General features: G+C 47.6%; 1 protein-coding gene across 2 annotated transcripts in view; it reads right to left on the bottom strand.

The window, feature by feature from the left end:
• The window catches only part of CDH22 (cadherin 22), a 464,550-nt gene that overhangs the window by 101,803 nt on the left and 339,572 nt on the right, over nucleotides 1-23,175 (bottom strand). The gene's annotated exons all lie outside the window — the stretch shown is intronic.

Raw genomic sequence — 23,175 nt, 5'->3', positions numbered from 1 at the left:
CCTTCTGTTATAGTGTCTATCTACAGCCATAGCCTTCACTTCTGTTATAGTGTCTATCTACAGCCATAGCCTTCCCTTCTGTTATAGCGTCTATCTACAGCCATAGCCTTTCCTTCTGTTATAGTGTCTATCTACAGCCATAGCCTTCACTTCTGTTATAGTGTCTATCTACAGCCATAGCCTTCCCTTCTGTTATAGCGTCTATCTACAGCCATAGCCTTTCCTTCTGTTATAGTGTCTATCTACAGCCATAGCCTTCACTTCTGTTATAGCGTCTATCTACAGCCATAGCCTTCCCTTCTGTTATAGCGTCTATCTACAGCCATAGCCTTTCCTTCTGTTATAGTGTCTATCTACAGCCATAGCCTTCACTTCTGTTATAGCGTATATCTACAGCCATAGCCTTCCCTTCTGTTATAGCGTCTATCTACAGCCATAGCCTTTCCTTCTGTTACAGTGTCTACCTAAAGCCATAGCCTTTTCTTCTATTATAGTGTCTATCTACAGACATAGCCTTTCCTTCTGTTATAGTGTCTATCTATAGCCATAGCCTTTTCTTCTGTTATAGTGTCTATCTACAGCCATAGACTTCCCTTATGTTATAGTGTCTATCTACAGCCATAGCCTTTTCTTCTGTTATAGTGTCTACCTACAGCCATAGACTTCCCTTCTGTTATAGTGTCTATCTACAGCCATAGACTTCCCTTATGTTATAGTGTCTATCTACAGCCATAGCCTTTTCTTCTGTTATAGTGTCTACCTACAGCCATAGACTTCCCTTCTGTTATAGTGTCTATCTACAGCCATAGCCCTCCTTTCTGTTATAGTGTCTATCTATAGCCATAGCCTTCCCTTCTGTTATAGCATCTATCTACAGCCATAGCCTTCCCTTCTGTTATAGTGTCTATCTATAGCCATAGCCTTTCCTTCTGTTATAGTGTCTATCTACAGCCATAGCCTTCCCTTCTGTTATAGCATCTATCTACAGCCATAGCCTTTCCTTCTGTTATAGTGTCTATCTACAGCCATAGCCTTTTCTTCTGTTATAGTGTCTATCTACAGCCATAGCCTTCACTTCTGTTATAGTGTCTATCTACAGCCATAGCCTTCCCTTCTGTTATAGCATCTATCTACAGCCATAGCCTTCCTTTCTGTTATAGTGTCTATCTACAGCCATAGCCCTCACTTCTGTTATAGTGTCTACCTACAGCCATAGCCTTCACTTCTGTTATAGTGTCTACCTACAGCCATAGCCTTCACTTCTGTTATAGTGTCTACCTACAGCCATAGCCTTTCCTTCTGTTATAGCGTCTATCTACAGCCATAGCCTTCCCTTCTGTTATAGTGTCTATCTACAGCCATAGCCCTCACTTCTGTTATAGTGTCTACCTACAGCCATAGCCTTCACTTCTGTTATAGTGTCTACCTACAGCCATAGCCTTCACTTCTGTTATAGTGTCTACCTACAGCCATAGCCTTTCCTTCTGTTATAGCGTCTAACTACAGCCATAGCCTTCCCTTCTGTTATAGCGTCTATCTACAGCCATAGCCTTTCCTTCTGTTATAGCGTCTATCTACAGCCATAGCCTTTCCTTCTGTTATAGCATCTATCTACAGCCATAGCCTTCCTTCCTGTTATAGTGTTTATCTATAGCCATAGCCTTCCCTTCTGTTATAGTGTTTATCTAGAGCCATAGCCTTCCCTTCTGTTATAGCATCTATCTACAGCCATAGCCTTCCTTTCTGTTATAGTGTCTATCTATAGCCATAGCCTTCCCTTCTGTTATAGCATCTATCTACAGCCATAGCCTTCCTTTCTGTTATAGTGTCTATCAACAGCCATAGCCTTTCCTTCTGTTATAGGGGTATATGGAATTCACGGCGAATCGCGGCAAATTATCGCCGTTTTTTAATTCGACACAATTCGACAGGTGAATTCCGGCAGGTGGCTGCCGCAATTCACCATATTCAATGAAAAACGGATTCGACATTCCCGCGGGCGAAAAACGGCCGATTTGCCGGATTTTGCCGCGATTTTAAAAATCGGGAAAAAACGGGAAAAAATGGCGTGGGGTCCCCCCTCCAAAGCGTAACCAGCCTCGGGCTCTTCGAGCTGGTCCTGGTTCTAAAAATGCGGGGAAAAATTTGACAGAGGATCCCCCGTATTTTTAAAACCAGCACCGGGCTCTGCGCCTGGTGCTGGTGCAAAAAATACGGGGGACAAAAAGAGTAGGGGTCCCCCGTATTTTTCACACCAGCATCGGGCTCCACTAGCTGGACAGATAATGCCACAGCCGGGGGTCACTTTTATACAGTGCCCTGCGACCGTGGCATTAAATATCCAACTAGTCACCCCTGGCCGGGGTACCCTGGGGGAGTGGGGACCCCTTCAATCAAGGGGTCCCCCCCAGCCACCCAAGGGCCAGGGGTGAAGCCCGAGGCTGTCCCCCCCATCCAATGGCTGCGGATGGGAGGCTGATAGCCTTGAGAAAAATGACAAGAATATTGTTTTTTCCAGTAGTACTACAAGTCCCAGCAAGCCTCCCCCGCAAGCTGGTACTTGGAGAACCACAAGTACCAGCATGCGGGAGAAAAACGGGCCCGCTGGTACCTGTAGTACTACTGGAAAAAAAATACCCAAATAAAAACAGGAGACAGACACCTTGATAGTAAAACTTTATTTCATACGTCGACACACACATACTTACCTATGTTCACACGCCGACATCGGTCCTCTTCTCCAAGTAGAATCCACGGATACCTGAAAAGAAAAGATAAATATACTCACCTCAACCAGGGTCCAGAGATAAATCCACGGACTTGTAAAAACAAACAAACCGGACACCCGACCAAACGGACTGAAAGGGGTCCCATGCTTACACATGGGACCCCTATCCCCGAATGCTGAGACCGCTCCGTGACAGCTGTCACAGAAAGGTCCCTTCAGCCAATCAGGAAGCGCTACTTCGTGGCGCTCACCTGATTGGCTGCGTGCTGTCAGCCTCCCGTCCGCAGCCAGTCGGCCAGGGGCGACTAGTTGGATATTTAACGCCACGGCCGCAGGGCACTGTATAAAAGTGACCCCCGGCTGTGGCATTATCTGTCCAGCTAGTGGAGCCCGATGCTGGTGTGAAAAATACGGGGGACCCCTACTCGTTTTGTCCCCCGTATTTTTTGCACCAGCACCAGGCGCAGAGCCCGGTGCTGGTTTTAAAAATACGGGGGATCCTCTGTCAAATTTTTCCCCGCATTTTTAGAACCAGGACCAGCTCGAAGAGCCCGAGGCTGGTTATGCTTTGGAGGGGGGACCCCACGCCATTTTTTTCCGGGATTTTACCATTCCATCTATAAAAAAAAAATAAAAAAAAAATATTATTTTAAAAAATATATAAATAATACTTGTGCCTCCAAAAAAGACAAACCAAGTACCTAATCCCTTCTAATATAAATAGATCTGATATTACCAAGAAAAAAAAACACAAAAAAAAACATGTTTTAATTTTTTTTTATTGGTTTCACCCTCCAAAGTGTGGCGGATTGAAAATGACGAATTTGCTGTCTAAAAGCACTGTTGTCGAATTTCCAAACTTGAATTGAATACACTTTGGTCGAATTGCAGCACTTGTATCATTGCAGAAAAGTCGAATTTGCAAAAAGTCGAATTTCAAAAAGTCGAATTTTGAAAGTCCGTTTTTTTGACGGAAAGTACTGAATTGCATTGACGAATTTTTTTTTTTGTCGAAAATGTCCCGAAATTCGACAATTTCGGGAATTCGACCGCAATTGCATATACCCCATAGTGTCTATCTACAGCCATAGCCTTCCCTTCTGTTATAGTGTCTATCTACAGCCATAGCCTTTCCTTCTGTTATAGTGTCTACCTACAGCCATAGCCTTTCCTTCTGTTATAGTGTCTATCTACAGCCATAGACTTCCCTTCTGTTATAGCGTCTATCTACAGCCATAGCCTTTCCTTCTGTTATAGTATCTATCTACAGCCATAGCCTTTCCTTCTGTTATAGTGTCTATCTACAGCCATAGCCTTTCCTTCTGTTATAGTGTCTATCTACAGCCATAGCCTTTTCTTCTGTTATAGTGTCTATCTACAGCCATAGACTTCCCTTATGTTATAGTGTCTATCTACAGCCATAGCCTTTTCTTCTGTTATAGTGTCTACCTACAGCCATAGCCTTTTCTTCTGTTATAGTGTCTATCTACAGCCATAGACTTCCCTTCTGTTATAGTGTCTATCTACAGCCATAGCCTTTCCTTCTGTTATAGTGTCTATCTACAGCCATAGCCTTCCCTTCTGTTATAGTGTCTATCTACAGCCATAGCCTTCACTTCTGTTATAGTGTCTATCTACAGCCATAGCCTTTCCTTCTGTTATAGTGTCTATCTACAGCCATAGCCTTTCCTTCTGTTATAGTGTCTATCTACAGCCATAGCCTTCCCTTCTGTTATAGTGTCTATCTACAGCCATAGCCTTCCCTTCTGTTATAGTGTCTATCTACAGCCATAGCCTTTCCTTCTGTTATAGTGTCTATCTACAGCCATAGCCTTCACTTCTGTTATAGCGTCTATCTACAGCCATAGCCTTTTCTTCTGTTATAGTGTCTATCTACAGCCATAGCCTTCCCTTCTGTTATAGTGTCTATCTACAGCCATAGCCTTTTCTTCTGTTATAGTGTCTACCTACAGCCATAGCCTTTTCTTCTGTTATAGTGTCTATCTACAGCCATAGACTTCCCTTCTGTTATAGTGTCTATCTACAGCCATAGACTTCCCTTCTGTTATAGCGTCTATCTACAGCCATAGCCTTTCCTTCTGTTATAGTGTCTACCTACAGCCATAGCCTTTCCTTCTGTTATAGTGTCTATCTACAGCCATAGACTTCCCTTCTGTTATAGTGTCTATCTACAGCCATAGACTTCCCTTCTGTTATAGCGTCTATCTACAGCCATAGCCTTTCCTTCTGTTATAGTGTCTACCTACAGCCATAGCCTTTCCTTCTGTTATAGTGTCTATCTACAGCCATAGACTTCCCTTCTGTTATAGTGTCTATCTACAGCCATAGCCTTTCCTTCTGTTATAGTGTCTATCTACAGCCATAGCCTTTCCTTCTGTTATAGTGTCTATCTACAGCCATAGACTTCCCTCCTGTTATTGGGGGTCATTCCGAGTTGATCGTAGCTGTGCTAAATTTAGCACAGCTACGATCGTAAACTCAGACAAGCTGGGGGACGCCCAGCACAGGGCTAGGCCGCCCCGCACAAATACAAAAGCATCGCACAGCGGCGATGCCTTTGTATTTGAGGAGTAACTCCCGGCCAGCGCAGCTCCTGAGTTACTCGTCGCTCCCGCTGGCTGCAGCAGCTGCGTGACACGTCACGCAGCCGCCGCGGCCCACCCCCCCAATGGTCCGGCCACGCCTGCGTTGGCCAGACCGCTCCCCCTAAACGGCGGCTTAACGCCGCCGTTCAGCCCCCTCCCGCCCAGCGACCACCTCTGTCTCAGAGGCGATCACTGGGCACCGACGACTGCCATGCGCCACGCAGTTCCGACCCCACTGCGCTGCGACAAACTGCAGCGAGCGATTGGGTCGGAATGACCCCCATAGTGTCTATCTCCAGCCATGGCCTTTCCTTCTGTTATAGTGTCTATCTACAGCCATAGCCTTCACTTCTGTTATAGCGTCTATCTACAGCCATAACCTTCACTTCTGTTATAGTGTCTATCTTCAGCCATAACCTTCACTTCTGTTATAGTGTCTATCTACAGCCATAGCCTTTCCTTCTGTTATAGTGTCTATCTACAGCCATAGCCTTCACTTCTGTTATAGCGTCTATCTACAGCCATAGCCTTTCCTTCTGTTATAGTGTCTATCTCCAGCCATGGCCTTTCCTTCTGTTATAGTGTCTATCTACAGCCATAGCCTTCACTTCTGTTATAGCGTCTATCTACAGCCATAACCTTCACTTCTGTTATAGTGTCTATCTTCAGCCATAACCTTCACTTCTGTTATAGTGTCTATCTACAGCCATAGCCTTTCCTTCTGTTATAGTGTCTATCTACAGCCATAGCCTTCACTTCTGTTATAGTGTCTATCTACAGCCATAGCCTTCACTTCTGTTATAGTGTCTATCTACAGCCATAGCCTTCACTTCTGTTATAGCGTCTATCTACAGCCATAGCCTTCACTTCTGTTATAATGTCTATCTACAGCCATAACCTTCCCATTTGCCACAGTGCCTCATCCACAGCCATAAGCATCACGTCTGCTATAGTACCTCATCAACCATCTACTCAAACTATCGATGGTTCCCTTATAGATGGTTTACCACCATCAAGGTTTTCCATCAATGGTACCATTGATGGCAACCATCGATCGATAACCCACTGATGGCCAGCCCTATTTCTTAATTGAGCCTCCCGCTGCTCCGAAAATCTTCTCTGTCCTCCCGGTTTTTCACAACTCCTCTATGTAAATGCGGACTGTGCCAGTCTGGATGTGCTGAGGGTGAAGCCTGCACCGGTACGTCACGTTGTGTGATGTCCTCTGTACTGTGAAGCGGCCACCACTACCTTCAACCCCACTGTGGCCACAGTCGTGTACACAGGAGAGGCTGAGCGGAAGTGTGCACAGACCAGGCGGCAGTAGCAGCAGCAGTGGTGGCCTCTTTACCCTTCCCCATGGAGTCATGTTTAAAATGTAAGGAAATGAAATAAACTAGGCTGCGTCATGGATGGGTGCATTGTGGCTGGGTGGGATAGAGCATTGTAGGGGAAAGAGAATAAACTGGGTAGGATACATAACCATCCTACAATGAATTTATGCTATAACAGGCTCTCAAAGCTACACATCAATGAACTGCAGAAGCTTGTCTGTCTCTATGCATTTTTTTTTATCTACAGTAGAAGTGGTTTATGATTTTATTAGTATTTAAGGCTATTTACTGCGATTTAATGGTATATACTGTATCTGTTCCCTAGGTCACTCATTGACGCATAGGGGAGAGATTTTACAGTATGCATGTTTGCTTTTGGGCTCCAATTACATACCTACCAACATTGGGAGATGGAAAATTGTGACTCCCTGACGTGATCACGAGCCACGTCCCCGTTTTACGTAACTGAGGGGGAATCCAAGCGCACTGTGAGCAGCTGGCATGCCCCCAGTCCCTCTGTCTCCCATGAACAGAAGCTGTGCACAGCGTCTATTCACCGCTGCTCTGCTAGGGAGAGCGGTGACTGACAGCAGCCTCCCAACCGGGCCCCCACACACACACACACACCGCGGGACACTGCAGCCCACAGGTGGGACAGCAGGACAATCCACAAAAAATGGGACTGTCCCGCAAAAATCGGGACAGGTGGGAAGTATGCAATAATACAATGTCCCTGTGAAAGCTTGTGTCTGATACCCAAATATCCTTTTCTAGAGATTTATCTCTTTTGATAAACAGTCTCATTAAAGGGTTTTGTCCGATATACTGTATATAAAACTCTTATGGGTGGGTTTAGACCGCATGAATGGTAAAATGGTTTCTATCCATATATAATATGGGGGGAGGGGCATCAAATCAGAGGAAAAAGGGGACACCTTAACCTTATTTACCAGTTTAGTATCATCTAGGCCGCCAGTATAGTGGTAGAAGTCCACAGAAAGTCTGTCCTGCCCATACACAAACCCATTCTGGTGGCATGCTGCTTTTAATACTATAGTTTTCACATGCTATTAGAAGACACACCCCTGAGTGGCAATAGATAGAGCTAGTCATATGCTTTGGGCCTAGCATGACATGCCCTCTGAACGGATACTACCAACTAGAATCTCCAAGAAACTATTTTTCAAAAGTATCCAAGTATGCTACAGTATCTGATCCACAACTGTACCCTTGCCTTCTGCTTCAAATTCTGATCAACAGCCATAACTTTCCCTTCTGCTACAGTGTCTTATCCACAGCCATAAACTCTCCCCAGGGTCAGACTGGCCCACAGGGGAAACCCTGGTGGGACCCACTGCCTGGGGCCCCACCTCCTCCTCTAGGGATCAGATTCCAGACTGTGCATTTTTATTATACATATGTTACATTATACTGCACAGGACTATAATATATTTTACACAGTGCATTGCTGTTATTAACCTGGCACATTATCATGCATGCACTAGCAGTACTTACTATATATATTTTTCAAGGGACCCAGCCCATGCAGTCTCTAATAGTTAGGCAAACCAATGTGGTGGCTGGCCACACCCCTTCTGGAGACTGGCCACACCCCTAAACATGTGCCCCTATGCATGTGCCTCCGGTGGGCCATTCATCGCACCAGTCTGACACTGCCTCTCCCTTCTGCTACAGTGTCCGAACCAAAGCCGTAACTTTACCTTCGGCTACAGTGTTGTATACATATACAGTGTTCATAGCCATAACTTTTCCTTCTTCAGATTCTGATCTATAGCTATAGTTTCACCTTCTGCTGTGGGGGCAGATTTACTAAGCCTTAGATAGTGATAAAGTGGAGAGAGATAAAATACCAATCAATCAGCTCCTGGAATTTTTCAAACACAGCCTGTAACATGACAGGTACTGGTACTTTATCTCACTCCACTTGTCTTATCCACAGCTGTACCCTTGCCTTATGCTACAGAGTCTGATTAACAACCTCCCTGAAAACGCTTGGGACCGCCTGCATTTTCCCTGACACTCCCAGAAAACGGTCAGTTACCACCCATAAACGGCCTCTACCTGTCAATCAGCATGTGAATGGCTGTGCAAATTAAGTTTTCGCACCAGCCTGTCGCTGTCCGGTTGTTGTTGTTTGCCGACTTGCGTGCGCTTTGCGGTGCATACGCAGTCTATCAATGGTCGCCCGCTGTGCGAAAAAGCACAGCTGCGATCAGGTCTGAATCACCCCCATAGTCTGCGCATGCATCTAAATCACAGTTACAATGGGTGGGATGCATGACGCATCGCATTTTGAATGCAATACATCCCGCCACTCAGCGTATGCATGGTGGCGTTTACTAACACTGTATGCATGAAGAGTTTAGCAAAGGACAGGTCTCCTGATGAGATCTGTCCTTTGCAGTGTGGGAACTTCCAGAATTAGAACCCGGAGTCCGTCTGCGCATGCATCGTATGACGCATGTGCCGCGGGGGTGTTGGAAGGGATCCGATTGGATCCCTCTCAGGAAGAAATGTGAATAGAAGCCCATCTGCTTCTATTGGGTAAGCCTCAGCATTTTCAGAGTTTTGACCACAAAATATGCATTGTTGCCCAATGTCTCTGGCATCAGATGTCCAGCGGCCATGCTGCACAAACATAGGGCTATTCAGAACTTCAATAATTGACTGATTAGACAGCTGCTGGGATTTGCAAACCTACTGGTGGGCATCAATACATAGGGGATCTATGCATGAAGAAGTGAAACACCCTATTTCACTTATATCAGGGCTTTTCACTTCTTTATTCAGGGAATGGGTTTACATGAACAGGTGCCCCTGATTAGTGGAAGAACCGCCTCCAAATACAATAGTATAGGGAGAGTGATTCAGAGAAGAATGGAAACCTCATGTTTCTGTTTCATTTTGCCATCTGTAGATAGGGAAAGAACACGGAGGGCATTCATATACGACAGGAGTGTCATAAACCTCCTGTCCCAGTGATCTCATGCTTTTGCAGGCACACGAAGAGTTAGCTTTTTTGCTGGGAGGGGTTAAAATTGGTTGATAGGCCCGTGATTGGTTTAGGTAGATGTGGGAGGTAGTTTAGGGAGCTAAGGCCCTCATTCCGAGTTGTTTGCTCGCTAGCTGCTTTTAGCAGCATTGCACACGCTAAGCCGCCGCCTACAGGGAGTGAATCTTAGCTTAGAAGAATTGCGAACGAAAGATTCGCATAATTGCGAATAGAAATTTCTTAGCAGTTTCTGAGTAGCTCAGGACTTACTCTGCCACTGCGATCAGTTCAGTCAGTTTCGTTCCTGGTTTGACGTCACAAACACACCCAGCGTTCGCCCAGACACTCCCCCGTTTCTCCAGCCACTCCCGCGTTTTTCCCAGAAACGGCAACGTTTTTCCGCACACACCCATAAAACGGCCAGTTTCCGCCCAGAAACACCCACTTCCTGTCAATCACACTCCGATCACCAGAACGATGAAAAATCCTTGTTATGCCGTGAGTAAAATACCTAACTTTTTAGCAAATTTACTTGGCGCAGACGCACTGCGAACATTGTGCATGCGCAGTAAGCGACTAATCGCAATATAGAGAAAATCGGCAACGAGCGAACAACTCGGAATGACCACCTAAGTAAGGAATCTTCTGGCAACTCAGCCTCTTCGTTGCTGGACGTTACCCAGAGAAGTACAGTTTATATTACTGTCCTTATTTGATCTTCTTGTGTTTCTCACATTATCTATTCTGCTTTATCCTTTTATTCTTTCTTTATATCCTCCTATTTTTCTCCTCCTTCTATTTTCCTAATACTTATTCCTCTATATTCTATCCCCTTTTCACCTTATTATTCCCTTTACCTGTAATTAATGGAGAGCGCGGGGACCCGTGCAGGAAGGCCGCGCAGGGTAGTCGCCCTCCCTGTTCGCTACCTCGTGGACTCCGGACGTGCTCCGGCGCCCGGCGGGGTGGACATGCAGCCTGCGGGGGTCGGTCGCGGGCGCTCGCGGACGTGGGCTCCCGCGACTGGACTTCCGGAGACGCCCGTTAGGGGCAGGGGCCGTCCCCGGGACCGGGAGGCGATCCGTGGCCTCTCCGGCTCGCCGGCTGGGGCCCCCCTTCCGGCCGCATTGACAGTCTGGCGCGTGTGGCTGCTGTTGAGCGGGGCGGCGCTGGCCTCTGGGAAGCCGGGGGCGGCGCTGCACGACGCGTCAGCAGGGGGAGGCGGCCAATGGGGGTATTCAAGTCTCCCCAACCACTGAGCGCGGCGCTGGCCTCCGGGAAGCCGCGCTCAGTGGTTGGGGCGTCAATGGGGGGAGGCGGCCAGTGGGGTTATTCAGGTCTCCCCAACTAATGAGCGCGGCCCTGGCCTCCAGGGAGTCGGGGGGCAGCGCCGCGCACCACATGTACAGGGGGGGACAGAGCTGAAGGTCTCCAAGGCTATAGGTCGCGGGCCTGGCCCCCGGAAGGCCGGGGGTCGGCGGATTAGGGCCTATCCAGGGGCTGCACTTCCAGTGCAGGCCGGCGGGAGAATTTTAAGGGGTGGCGCTGGGGCACTAATTGGGCGCCAATCGGGCGCAGGGTTCGCATGCGTGGACCCCCAGCAGCGCGGCATCGGCACTGTGGTCCCGTCGGCTGACAGGACTCCTCTGGCCAATGCTAGGGCGCGCAGGCATGAAAGGCGCCATAGGCAGCAGGAGGATGATGCGGCCAGGCTCAGCGATAGTAGCTCATCTACGGAGCCAGAGCCTTTGCAGGGTTTGGACCATTTGTGGGCTCCCACTTCCCGCGCTACGGGCAGTGTGGGTCCTTCCGTTAGGGACACTAGGAGGGTGCGGGAGTCCCCCGCTGGCGTGGTTAGGGCTCCTGCCCGGCGGATTACGCACCGAGCGCGGACGCCGGAGCCTAATCCGGTGCAGGCGTCGGGAGCGGTTGCGGACGCTGCAGGCGTGTCTGCCATATGTGCTGCAGTTGTTGCAGCCTTAGTCCCCCTGCTCACCACCGGTCCCGGTGGGTGGTTGGGGGGCGGTGCGTTGGCAGCAGGAATGGTCTCGTCCCAATTGACGCAGGCGCTGGTGCCGGCAGTAACGTCAGCGATAGTTAGCGGGTCTAGTGCGGGCCAAGTTGCAGCTCCTTCGGGCGGCACCATACCCGACAGGGCTGGAGTGTCTCCTTCTCTCGCACCCACAGCTGCTGTAACCGGACCTGACGACGTGGCGGAGCTAGTTCGGAGTGGAAGACCCAGAGACGACACAGATGTGGCGGCGCATGCACCTGGAACATCTGGTGAGTCCGCATCTGACCCCGATTGGGTTGGCTCGGGGGTAAATGTCACTAGTTCTGAGGTGTCGATGTCCCGGGGATCCTCTTCTTCGGTGTGCTGTAGACGGCGTACCCATAGGCGACATAGGCGAGGCCGGGGCGCAGATAGTTGGTCTTCTACTTCTTCTGGCTCCTCAGGGGCCTCTCAGGATCACAGGAGGCGCTCTAGAGATAGGGGCCAGAAGAGGCGCAGGTGATCGTCCACGTCCAGCATGTCGGTGGAATCGGCGCAATTGGACGAGGTCCGTTGTGCTAACACGGCTGTTCTTCAGGGACTGTGCCCGCGAGTGAAGGATAGTATCCGGAAAGGGCGCTATGTGAATATATTAGCCCTAACTGGCAAGACTAAAAAAGCGCTTGCAGCGGCTAGGAAGAAGGGCGAATCGGCTGAGGAAGCGTACATGTCGTACCAGAACTGGCTACGGGGTATGTACGTGTTTGCAGCTTGTTACCTGGGGACGCGGCCGGACGAACGTATTAACGTCATGCGTTATACATTCTTAATCCACAAGCTATCCACAAAGGGCTCGGCATGGCGTTACTACGATGAGGAATTTCGTCGTAAGCAGCATGGTCGTGAGATCATGGATCTAGGGAAGAAAATGTCGAGCTTTATGTGGACGTGACGAATAACGATGAGTCCTCCACGGAGGCGGTTCCGACACGACGTAAATGTTGCGGTTTCTGGAACCCCCCACAAAAGGCGTTCGCAGGGAGGTCAGGGGGTGCGCGGACTGGACACGGGAAATGTTTTGCTTACAACAACTGGCAGTGTTCCTTGGGGGCACGATGTAAGTTCAAACATCTTTGTATCCGGTGCGGCGGTACACACCCTATCAAAGACTGCACGCGGGCGGCCGGTGGAGCGGGGAGGGGGGGGGGCACAGCAGGCCAACAACACCGCGGTCCTGCGGTGGCCGCCGCTAAGTACAGCCCCCACCCCCATCCGTTTAGAGGAACTCGCGGGCTGGCTGGATTGTTATCCCGATCGCGATACGGCGGAATTCCTGAGGACTGGTTTCTCGGAGGGTTTCAGCCTACCCATTGCGGGGGAGGTCAGGTCGGGTACGGGATGCAATTTGCGCTCAGCGTCGGAGTTTCCTCTTATATTATGGGAGAAGGTTATGCGGGAGGTGGCGTTGGGTCGTATGTCTGGCCCATTCGACTGCCCCCCGGTGAACGGCTTATTGATGTCGCCGGTTGGGGTAGTCCCTAAGAAGGCCCCGGGCAAATTTCGGCTTATACAGCATCTATCCTCTCCCGAGGGTTTTTCGCTGAATGATGCTCTGGACAGCGGTCTCTGTAGCGTGGCTTACCAGTCCTTCGAGTCGGCGCTGGACATGGTCCGGTCATTTGGCCCGGGAGCCCTTATGTGTAAGCTGGATGTGGAGTCGGCTTTTCGGTTACTGCCGTAACATCCTTCTGCATTCAGATACATGGGCTTTCGCCTGGACGACGGGTTCTATGTCGACAAGTGCCTCCCGATGGGATGTGCCATTTCCTGTGCATATTTTGAACGGTTCAGTTCATTCCTGTACTGGTGTTTGGTTCGAAGCTCGGGGGAGGACAGTGTAGCGCACTACTTGGACGATTTCCTCCTTGTGGGCCCCGCGGGTTCCACGCGTTGTGCGAGACTCCTGGAGAATGTGGAAACCTTGTTTCGTTCTCTGGGGGTCCCCATTGCGGAAGACAAGACCGAAGGCCTCTCGGCGGTCATATCCTATTTGGGCATCGAAGTTGATACCTTAGGCGGTTTGTGTCGGCTTCCTCGTGATAAGGTAGCGCGCTTGCATGATAGTATCCTGTTAGCATTGGCGGCGGGCAAGGTTACGCTTAGACAGGCACAGTGACTGCTCGGTCTGTTTAATTTTGCCTGCCGGGTTATCCCCATGGGTAGGATATTCTGCAGAAAGCTGGAAAGAGCGACGGTGGGTGTGCGGCACGCCCATCACTATATTCGGTTGTCCAGGGAGATTCGGCGGGATCTCCTCGTTTGGGACTTGTTTTTGGCTAATTTTAATGGGGTTCGCATCTGGTTGTCACCCCCGGTCGCCAGTCCAGTTCTTCAGCTCTTCACTGATGCAGCGGGCTCCACGGGGTTTGGAGCCGTATTCCGAGAAGCTTGGTGCGCAGCTCCCTGGCCCGAAGATTGGGTGGCGCAGGGGCTGACGGGGAACATGCTGCTGCTTGAGATTTTCCCCATCATGGTGGCGCTCGAGCTGTGGGCCTCAGAGCTGCAGGACAGGCATGTGGTGTTCTGGTGTGACAACCTCGGGGTGGTGCAGACCATTAACAGACAGCGCTCTACGTCTCTTCCAGTGTTACGGTGTTGACGCAGATTATTTTGCGCTGCCTAGAGAGCAATATCATGCTTACGGCACAACATGTCCCAGGTGTTGATAACGGCGTAGCAGACGCGTTGTCGCGCTTTGATTGGCGGCGATTTAGGCGGATAGCTCCGGCCGCAAACTCCTGCGGTGACTCTTGCCCCTCTTATGTGTGGCAGGTTATCCATCCGATGTGGAGGGACTAGCCCACCGTTCCCTGGCCCGGGCTACTTATGCGGCTTACCTGTCTGCGTGGGAGCAGTGGTCTCGCTTTTTGGTTCGCAATGGCCCTGGAGGTAAGTCATCTTTCCTTGCTTTTAGATTTCATTTGGGAGTTATACTCGGCGGGGCGGGCCAGAGCTTATGTCGTGAAGCTGCTGGCAGGTATATCCTACTTCCTCCGGTTACGGGGGGAACGGGATATCACCAAAACGGGTTCTCAAGGGTTAGGCCCGCACGGTGCCCACTCCTTCGGACCCGCGATTGCCGATCGATGGGCCTCTCCTTTATCGGCTACTGCGAGTGTTGCCGTTGATTTGCGCTTCCCGATATGAGGCGGCCCTTTTCAGACTGGCATTCGCAGTGGCTTTCCATGGGGCGTTTCAAGTGGGAGAGCTGGTTGCCTCTTCACGGCGGTCGCTCTCCCCGCTTCTAACGTCTCATGTGTCCCTTAACAACGACACGTTGTGGTGTCGGGTGCAGCGGTCCAAGACGGATCAGAGTGGTAGGGGGCATTGGATATCCATGGGTTGCTGCTCGGAAAGCAGGATTTGTCCTGTGGCCTTGGCAGTGGCATATGAGCGACGTCGCCCGTTGCTTACGGGGTCCTGGCTTATTCATCATGACGGCACTCCCTTGACTCGCAATCAGTTCGGGTGGGTCTTGAAGCGCTGCATCTTCCACCTGGGTCTTCCTCCGTGTGTCTATGGTACTCATTCCTTCCGTATCGGTGCCGCTACAACTGCTGCCGCGGCAGAGTGGTCCATAGACGATATCTGGGCACTGGGCAGGTGGAGGTCTGGTGTATTTCAGTGATATGTCAGACGTTAGCTTGCCTGGGGCAACCCAACTTAGGGATTAGCTACTCGCCATCATTAGATGGGGGTCTTGAGGAATTATTTGTTTAACCGTCAGTTTTAATCACGGTTTCTACCGGCTGTCGGATGTTTGCGTTTTTTGCCTCAAGTCAAGTTGGGAGACCCGTGGCCACTAAAATCCCTGTCCCATTCCCTGGCTAGGTGTAGGCCTGTTGCCCATTTAGCCCCCCTGCCCAGATGTACCTTTTTCTCCTTTTAGTCCGATTATTAATGATGTTTTTAATTCCCCTGCAGGTAAACGCATTGACCCCCAATTTATCTGGGTGTTGGGCACTCATTTGTTTTTGGACCGCCCAGTCGACGGTAATGGCAGATTGTGCCAGTTATCCGGAGCTTGCTGTCATGCGGTGGTTAGGTTGGAGGGGAATGCGCTGGGAGGCTTTTCGGCAAAAATTGGATGAGGCGGTGCGGGTATTTGGGTACCCTTTGTTCCTCGTAGTTCACCTGGGAGGTAACGACCTTACGTCTCGGCCGTCCTTGGACCTCCGTTGTGATGTCGGGCAGCAGTTGGTCGGCTTGATTGCAGAATGGCCTTTCTGCAGGGTATTTTGGTCAGACATTATACCACGTAGGGTTTGGTATAGAGCCGAGAAGCCCGGTCCTATTGACCTGGTGCGTATACGGGTCAACGCTGTGGTGGACAGAGCCGTGTCATCTGCTGGAAGTTGTGTAATTCCGCACCCGACTATTTCCTACAAGGATTGCGGAATGTACCGAGGAGATGGTGTGCATCTTTCTGAGTCGGGTACGGCCGTATTTGTTGCAGATATTTTTCAGGGCCTTAGGTCATTGTAGTTGGAGTTAGTTTGAGTTTCCATAGCCTTAGTCGTTTTTTCATAGTTGTTTTCTTAGTCGTTAGTTAAGGAGTTTTAGGTATGGTGGCGGCGCAGGTTTGCGGTGAGCAAACCTTCGGGTTGGCCGGTTTCAGAACGGCTTAGGTATTTGTATAATTAGGTATAGGTTAATTTCCCCTGGGGGCAGTTCGGTCACGTAGGAGTATGGGCGGTGGTCAATTAGGCGGACCGGAGGGCATCACCTGACCAGGTGGGCCCTCCTTTCTCCTTCTGCATAGCTGAACTGCTGCCTCTAGTCAATGCTGATGTGGGCAGATGGCCTCATCAGTTTGTGGTGTTGTCCCCGCAAGGCTTGGGCAGTTGGTCCGCCTTGGCGAATCAGACGGGCAAGGAAAGGGGCAGTTGGTCCGTCCTTGCTTGTCAGGCAGTTGGCCCGAGTTATCAACGTTTATTGTTTTACTTTGACTTATACTAGGCCGTTCTTTCCCTGCCACCATACATTAGTTAGTTTTAAAAATCTAAATAGTTGATCCCTCAATAAAAAAGCTGACCCATTTCACCGCAGCCATTGTTGTCCGTGTATTATTTATAGATAAGTTGGTGTGCAAGGAGCGTGAGTGCTTGGGTCATGGAGAGTTTAATTAGCTGACGCTTACCTCGGTACTGGCAGAGGAGCAGTGACATTCACTGCTTCTGCTTCTTCTCAGTCGCTCTGCTGGCCTGATTCAGATGTGGGTAGAGGGGCTATCGCCGCTGCTTACATGGAAGCAGCAGCGATGCACTAATATGGTAATGCAGCAGGAGGTGTCTGATATAAGTAGACACCTCCTGCATGCATTAGTGATCTGTGCATCGAATCACCTGCAACACCACCAGACAGCTGCGTGACCCATGCAAGCTGGCCGTAGCAGATTCAACAAAAAGGCCAGGAAATCTCCGTCGTCCGATCCTGGCCTCATCACTCCCCCAAAACAGAGCTGACACCCCTCTCTGTTTTGGGAATAGCAGTTGTCACCACAATTTCCCTGCCCCCAAACGGCAGTAGACTGTCAACCTGCCGGTCTGTATCTGACATGGCAGATTTGTATTGCATATGAAAGTACGGGTCTGGTGCTTGTGCAAAGTACTGCTCATCGGTAGTTGGCACTATGCGGCCCTGATCCCACAGGACCTGAATCAGGCCCCTTGTGTCCAGGGCCCACCCTGTGATATGGGCAGATACTGGAGTGCAAGGCACACTGCTGGCAAACATCCCACGTGAAGAAGACATATTAGACTCCCGATAGAGCAATCTTCGCACCACCTGCCAGGATTGCGGAGGTAAGTTTTCCTGAATGGCTCCAAAACATTACTATATATTGCATCAATATAATGCGATATATAGTGATATTTTCCGCCCTCAGGGCCTGGTTCACTATGAATCGCTATTGATGCTGAGATAGCGATTTTCACAAATCTGCAATTGCTAAAAATCACATGTGAAGCAAGGATAACAGACGCCCACCAATGCATTCACAAATCTGCGTATGCATGAGCAGAATCACAATGCACAGTTGTGGCTCACCCCAGCATACTCAAATCAACGAGAAAGCAGTCGCACCGGATGCAAGGTTTTTGAAAGCAGCTCTTGCAGATGACGTCAGATACATGCCCCGAAAACTTCCATGACATGCCTGCGTTTTCCCAACCACTCCCCACAAACGCCATGTTACCAGCCGCGAACGGTCACTTCCTGACAATCAAATTGTGATCTCTTTACACTTAGGCTGCATACGCCGTGCGATCACATTTTGCCCTTCACGTGCACACAATGCTTTCGCAGTGCATGCGCAGTCTGCTGATAATCGCTCACTGCGTACAATCTAACATTTGCAAACGGTAGTGAATCAGACCCTTCGTTTTTCCTTCTGTTCCTGTTTGCAGCAATAAAATGAGTCATCCCAGCATCTCATCAGCGATAACATAAATCACTGTGACAGCTGTGTATCTTGCCCAGCATCTACCCCAGTGTGGTAAGAGTTAATTTACCGCTTCACTGGGCTAGTCTCTGAGTATTTGCAAGCAGCATCTGTAGTGGAACAGAAATCCCAGAAATCCTTCAGTTCCACCAAACAATTATTTTTTATAAAAATAGACATTTATTTTTAAAAGAAAAAACATATATTGAATTTCAAAAAAAATCTATTCCTATCAAGCATTTTGTTTTTCTATTATCTATATCATGAGGTGGCAATAACAGAAATGTTTTCACAGTGGTGCAAACGCTATTCCATTCTCACTCTGTTGAGTGTGATCATGATGCCTTTTTTTTTCTCACTATACCATATACAGTATTTGAGACAAGTGTCACTGTTGCTTTTACTATCATTGTCATTGTATCAATTAGAAAGCAGGCAGCACCACCTACAGCTAGGAAAAGGTATTTAGACCTAAACAGTCTTTGCCACGAATGCCACTTTTTGACAATACTTGCCTCTTTGAGAGCAAATGTAAGTGTGTTTATGGAGCAGAGCATGTGAGACAGGAGTGTGTGTTGATTAGGGTACATTGTATCTTCTGAGGGAAAGCGCTGCGCATATTGGGTGTCTTCCTTGCAGGGTAGGTGCATGAATACACAAGAATTTTATTTTGAGAGATTATTTAAATTAGATCCGAGGGGTGGAAGATGCACATTGAGGGGGCATTATCTGTTTAGATAGGAGCCTCACAGCATTTTTCGTCCTTTTACATGACTTCGGAAGAGGTGGAGATTAGGACCTGGCCCCTGGAAATCTGTTGCTGTTTGTTTTCTGATCCACATTGGGGTCAATTCACTAGAGGTGCATTGTAAGCGATGGCCACAATGTGCCATAGCAACGGCATTGAAAGGGCAGCAGTGGAGGGTTGTATTAAAATATGCAATCTCGCGGCTGCCTGCAATTGAATTGATCCCTTTATGAAGAAAAGTGTATTTTTAGGTGGATTTTGACCAAGTGCTGGTCCTGCTGGAAACCAGGCCTGCCAGGGAGGGACAGGGACGCCCTCAAGGTGGCATTAAGACCTTTCAGCAGTGTATCAAAGACAATTTAAGAATTTACAATAGGATATGGCCACATTCCCCTAGTATCAAGGTCGAAAATCTCCTGTGGGCCCTGCATGTACAATAACGTCCTTTTGCTCCTTTACATTTTATATCTTGTGCAGAAATATGAAATGTTTTTGGATGTTGTTGCAATACAAGAAGCACAAGGTATCTAACCCCACAATTAACCAGGTACACTCAGAAGATGCTAACGTTTGCACCTCCATAGCTGCTGTCATCTTGATGATTAGATATACATACTGTATGTGCTTTCTGTATGCCAGGAGGCATCTAAACAAATATAGGCACAAGATTTCCCCCCAAAAAATCATTTTACTGCAAGTTTTTGCAAGTGGCTTTTAGTGATAGGCAAAGTGAACTTGTTACTATAGAAACCAGCCAAGTGATAAGGAACTGGGAGATTGGTAGTGCTGAAATGCCTTTTTTATGGTTGATGATCTCACTGGCTAATGATTGATAATTGTAAAACGGCAGTAAGCTGAACGTGAAGCTGGCTAAGGGTAGAATATATTTGTCTATAAAAGTGACATTTAATGTACTATGTAAGTAATAGTCTATAAAAAAAAACTCCACTATTTCCATCTCCAATTTAGCATCACAATCTGTAAATTACATGCAAATGAGCAACATTGGGTGTGGTTACAAATAAATGCAACCACCCCTCCAACCACCACAACCACCACTTTTATGTAAATGTCTTAAAAATGGTGCCCACAAAATCAACATATAGACAACATGCTGGCCTGACATGTCAGTGGGTTAACTAAAGTGAAACTGGCATTGTAAATTACTTTTTAGGGGTACATTTACTAAGATGTGAATTCAATTTAAGATGGGATGTTGCCCATAGCAACCAATCATATTCCAGGTATTATCTTCTAGAAGTTGCTAGATAAATGAGAAGTAGAATATGACTGGTTGCTATGGGCAACATCTAATCTTAAATAGAAGTCCCATCTTAGTAAACATACCCCTTAGTCTCAAAATGACTTTTTCCCAACAAAAATTATTTTTGCCAACAATTTTATTTTAATGACTTGTAATACCGGTACTTATTGTCTACAATTTAAGGACTAATTTAAAAACATTTTGACAAAATTCCCAAAGCTTCCTTAATTGTAAAGAAAGATTTGTAACACACAAAAAAAAAAAATCTAAAATATGTTATTCATTTTAAATCGTTTTATTTATTTACTCTTCTTCTTTACTTATTTGACTTCATTTTCAGCCTATTCCATATTTATAGACTACACCTGCCTGCACCGAGATATTATAGATTTATTGGGCTCTAGGGATTTCAAGCTTCTCTGTGTTAGCCAAGTATGTAGAACTCTAGTTAGTTTTCAGACTCACATGCTCAGTGTTATTGGTAAACAAGTATTTGTGAAACGCATCTGGTTTTACAATGCAGGTGAGTGGCATACTGTACATCATTTCCAGTTTATGGCATCCAGGTGACGTCAATGGAGCCTCTGGCAAAACTCATCCTAGATGAGAACTTTCCTAAATATAAGTGGGATATTACATTTGCTTTAATAGAAAATAGCTCATTCTTTTAACTACCAGTTTTTATACTGGAATTTCAGATACAACAGTTGCAATGGGTTGGGTATGTGTGACTGGTGGTCAGGAGACCGCCGGTCAACATACCAACGCCGGGATCCCGGCTTCAAGATGGCCGGCATCGGTATTGTGACCTCATGACCGCCAGTCACACAAATACATCCCATTGCAATAGTAGGGTATACACATCTATATAATGATACACAAATTGTTACAGACAGCACAGACATTATACTTTTATTTCAAATCGGTATGCTATGAAAGTATACTTGCCGGCGGCAGCCAAGTCAGTAAAGTCGGGGGCAAGGCACAGCATAGGTGGGCTTTGTGGTGGTCATAAAAGTGATCATGTAATTACAGCCCTGCCTCCCACTATACAATGGTGAGATTGTGAGCATTGTACCTCAGGGATGATGTAATTCAGTGTGAATCACCTCATCAGCAACCCATTTTACTCAGGAAGTGGGCCAGAATTGCGGACAGCAGACAGCTGCAGGAAACTTGAATGTTTTTCAGGGCGACCGGAAAAAGCACCCAAGATTCGGCAACCATCACATGTCCTAAAGTACATATTACTATTCTACTGCAGACATTTTTCTTAAAAATATACTGATATGCTGCTTGCATAAGTATTCAATCCCATGTAGACTAGTACTTAATAGAACCACTGCAGCAACCATTGCAGCGATAACATCTTTAAGGGGTCTATTTACTAGGCCTTGGATAGAGATAAAGTCGTTGGAGATAAAGTACCAGCCAATCGGCTCCTAGCTGTCATTTTTCAAACACAACCTGCGGCATAGCAGTTAGGAGCCGATTGGCTGGTACTTTATCTCCAGCGACTTTATCTACATCCAGGACTTAAGGGGGGTACTCACGGAGCGATCGCTGCTTAACATCTACGCAATCTGACTAGATTGCTTAGATTTTAAGCCTGATCGCTCCGTGTGTACCCCTCACAGCGATAGCGATGCGCAGCCCCGCGCATCGCTATCGCTAGATTGGCCTGCCGTGCAGGCCAATCTAGCGAGTCGCTCATTTTACCCGCTGGGTGAAATGAGCCCCCCCCCCCCTCGTCTCCCCCCGAACGCTCAGCACACTTCGCGCTGTGCTGAGTGGCGGGAGAGATGTGTGCTGAGCGGTTCGCTCAGCACACATCTCTCCCGCATCGGCCAGTGAGTACTGGCCTTTAGTAAATAGACCCATAAGTCTGTTAGGGTAAGTTTCTACAAGGTTTGCACAATGTTTTCAAGATATTTTTGCCCATTCTTCCTTGCAGATTTGCGCTAGGTTGTTCAGGTTGTTTGAATGAAGCTTATGGACTGCAATTTTCAAATAGTGAAACAAATTCTGAATTGAATTGAGATCTGGATTTTGACTTGGCCATTGTATAACAGTCACCTATCTGCTGTTCAACCACTCCAATATCGCTTTGACCTTGTGCTTGGGATCATTGTGCTGCAGAAAGGTGAACCTTACCTTAGCTTTCCCCTATCAGACAGAAGCAGTTGCCGTGCAGTATCACCCTGTATTTTGCACCATCCATCTGTCTTTCAATTTTAACAAGATATCCAGTCATCGCTGAGGAAAAACATCACCACAACATGATGCTGCCACCCCCATACTTCACTGCTGGGGTAGTGTTTGATGAGGAATCCTCAGTATTAAGTTTGTGCCACAATTTAGGGTCAATCCAATTAGGATTTCATTCCAGCAAATGGAGTTGGGGATTTGATGGTGTCCTCAGTGCTGAGAAATACAGGCATGTACTTATCCATCATACAGTACCATCAGGGATGTGTCCATGCCATGCAGGTGTACCTAGAAGAATTGATGCTGTTTTGAAGGACTGGGTGATTTGATTTAGATTTCTCTTCTGATCATTCACTTTGCATTTTGTTAATTCATAAAAATTAACTATTAATACCCGGGCGACTGGGATGAACTTAATTGGCAGTTGCTAAGGCAATATCGTTTATTGTGGTAAGCTGCCACATCAAAGGTGTTGAATACTTATGCAAGCAGTTTTATATTTTTATTTTCCTTTCGAAATACTGAATACTTTTGCAACCACTCTTACTGTATATGCATGTATGTATGTATGTATGTATGTATGTATGTATGTATACCTGTATTTAGATAGAAAAAGGTGAACTTTACTAATACATACAATCACCTCAGTGAAATATACCAATACAACACAAGTACAGTATATAAAAGTCTATTTTTGGAATGTTTTTGTGTATGTCAATCCAAGTGTATCCTAAAGCATTACAAACCCTGGCAGATTTGTGGCTTTCGTTGGTAACCCA

The sequence above is a fragment of the Pseudophryne corroboree genome, chromosome 3, assembly GCF_028390025.1.
Source record: "Pseudophryne corroboree isolate aPseCor3 chromosome 3, aPseCor3.hap2, whole genome shotgun sequence".
Lineage (NCBI taxonomy): Eukaryota > Metazoa > Chordata > Amphibia > Anura > Myobatrachidae > Pseudophryne > Pseudophryne corroboree.
The sequence above is the reverse complement of the archived record's forward strand: the minus strand, read 5'-3'. Positions and strand labels throughout refer to the sequence as shown.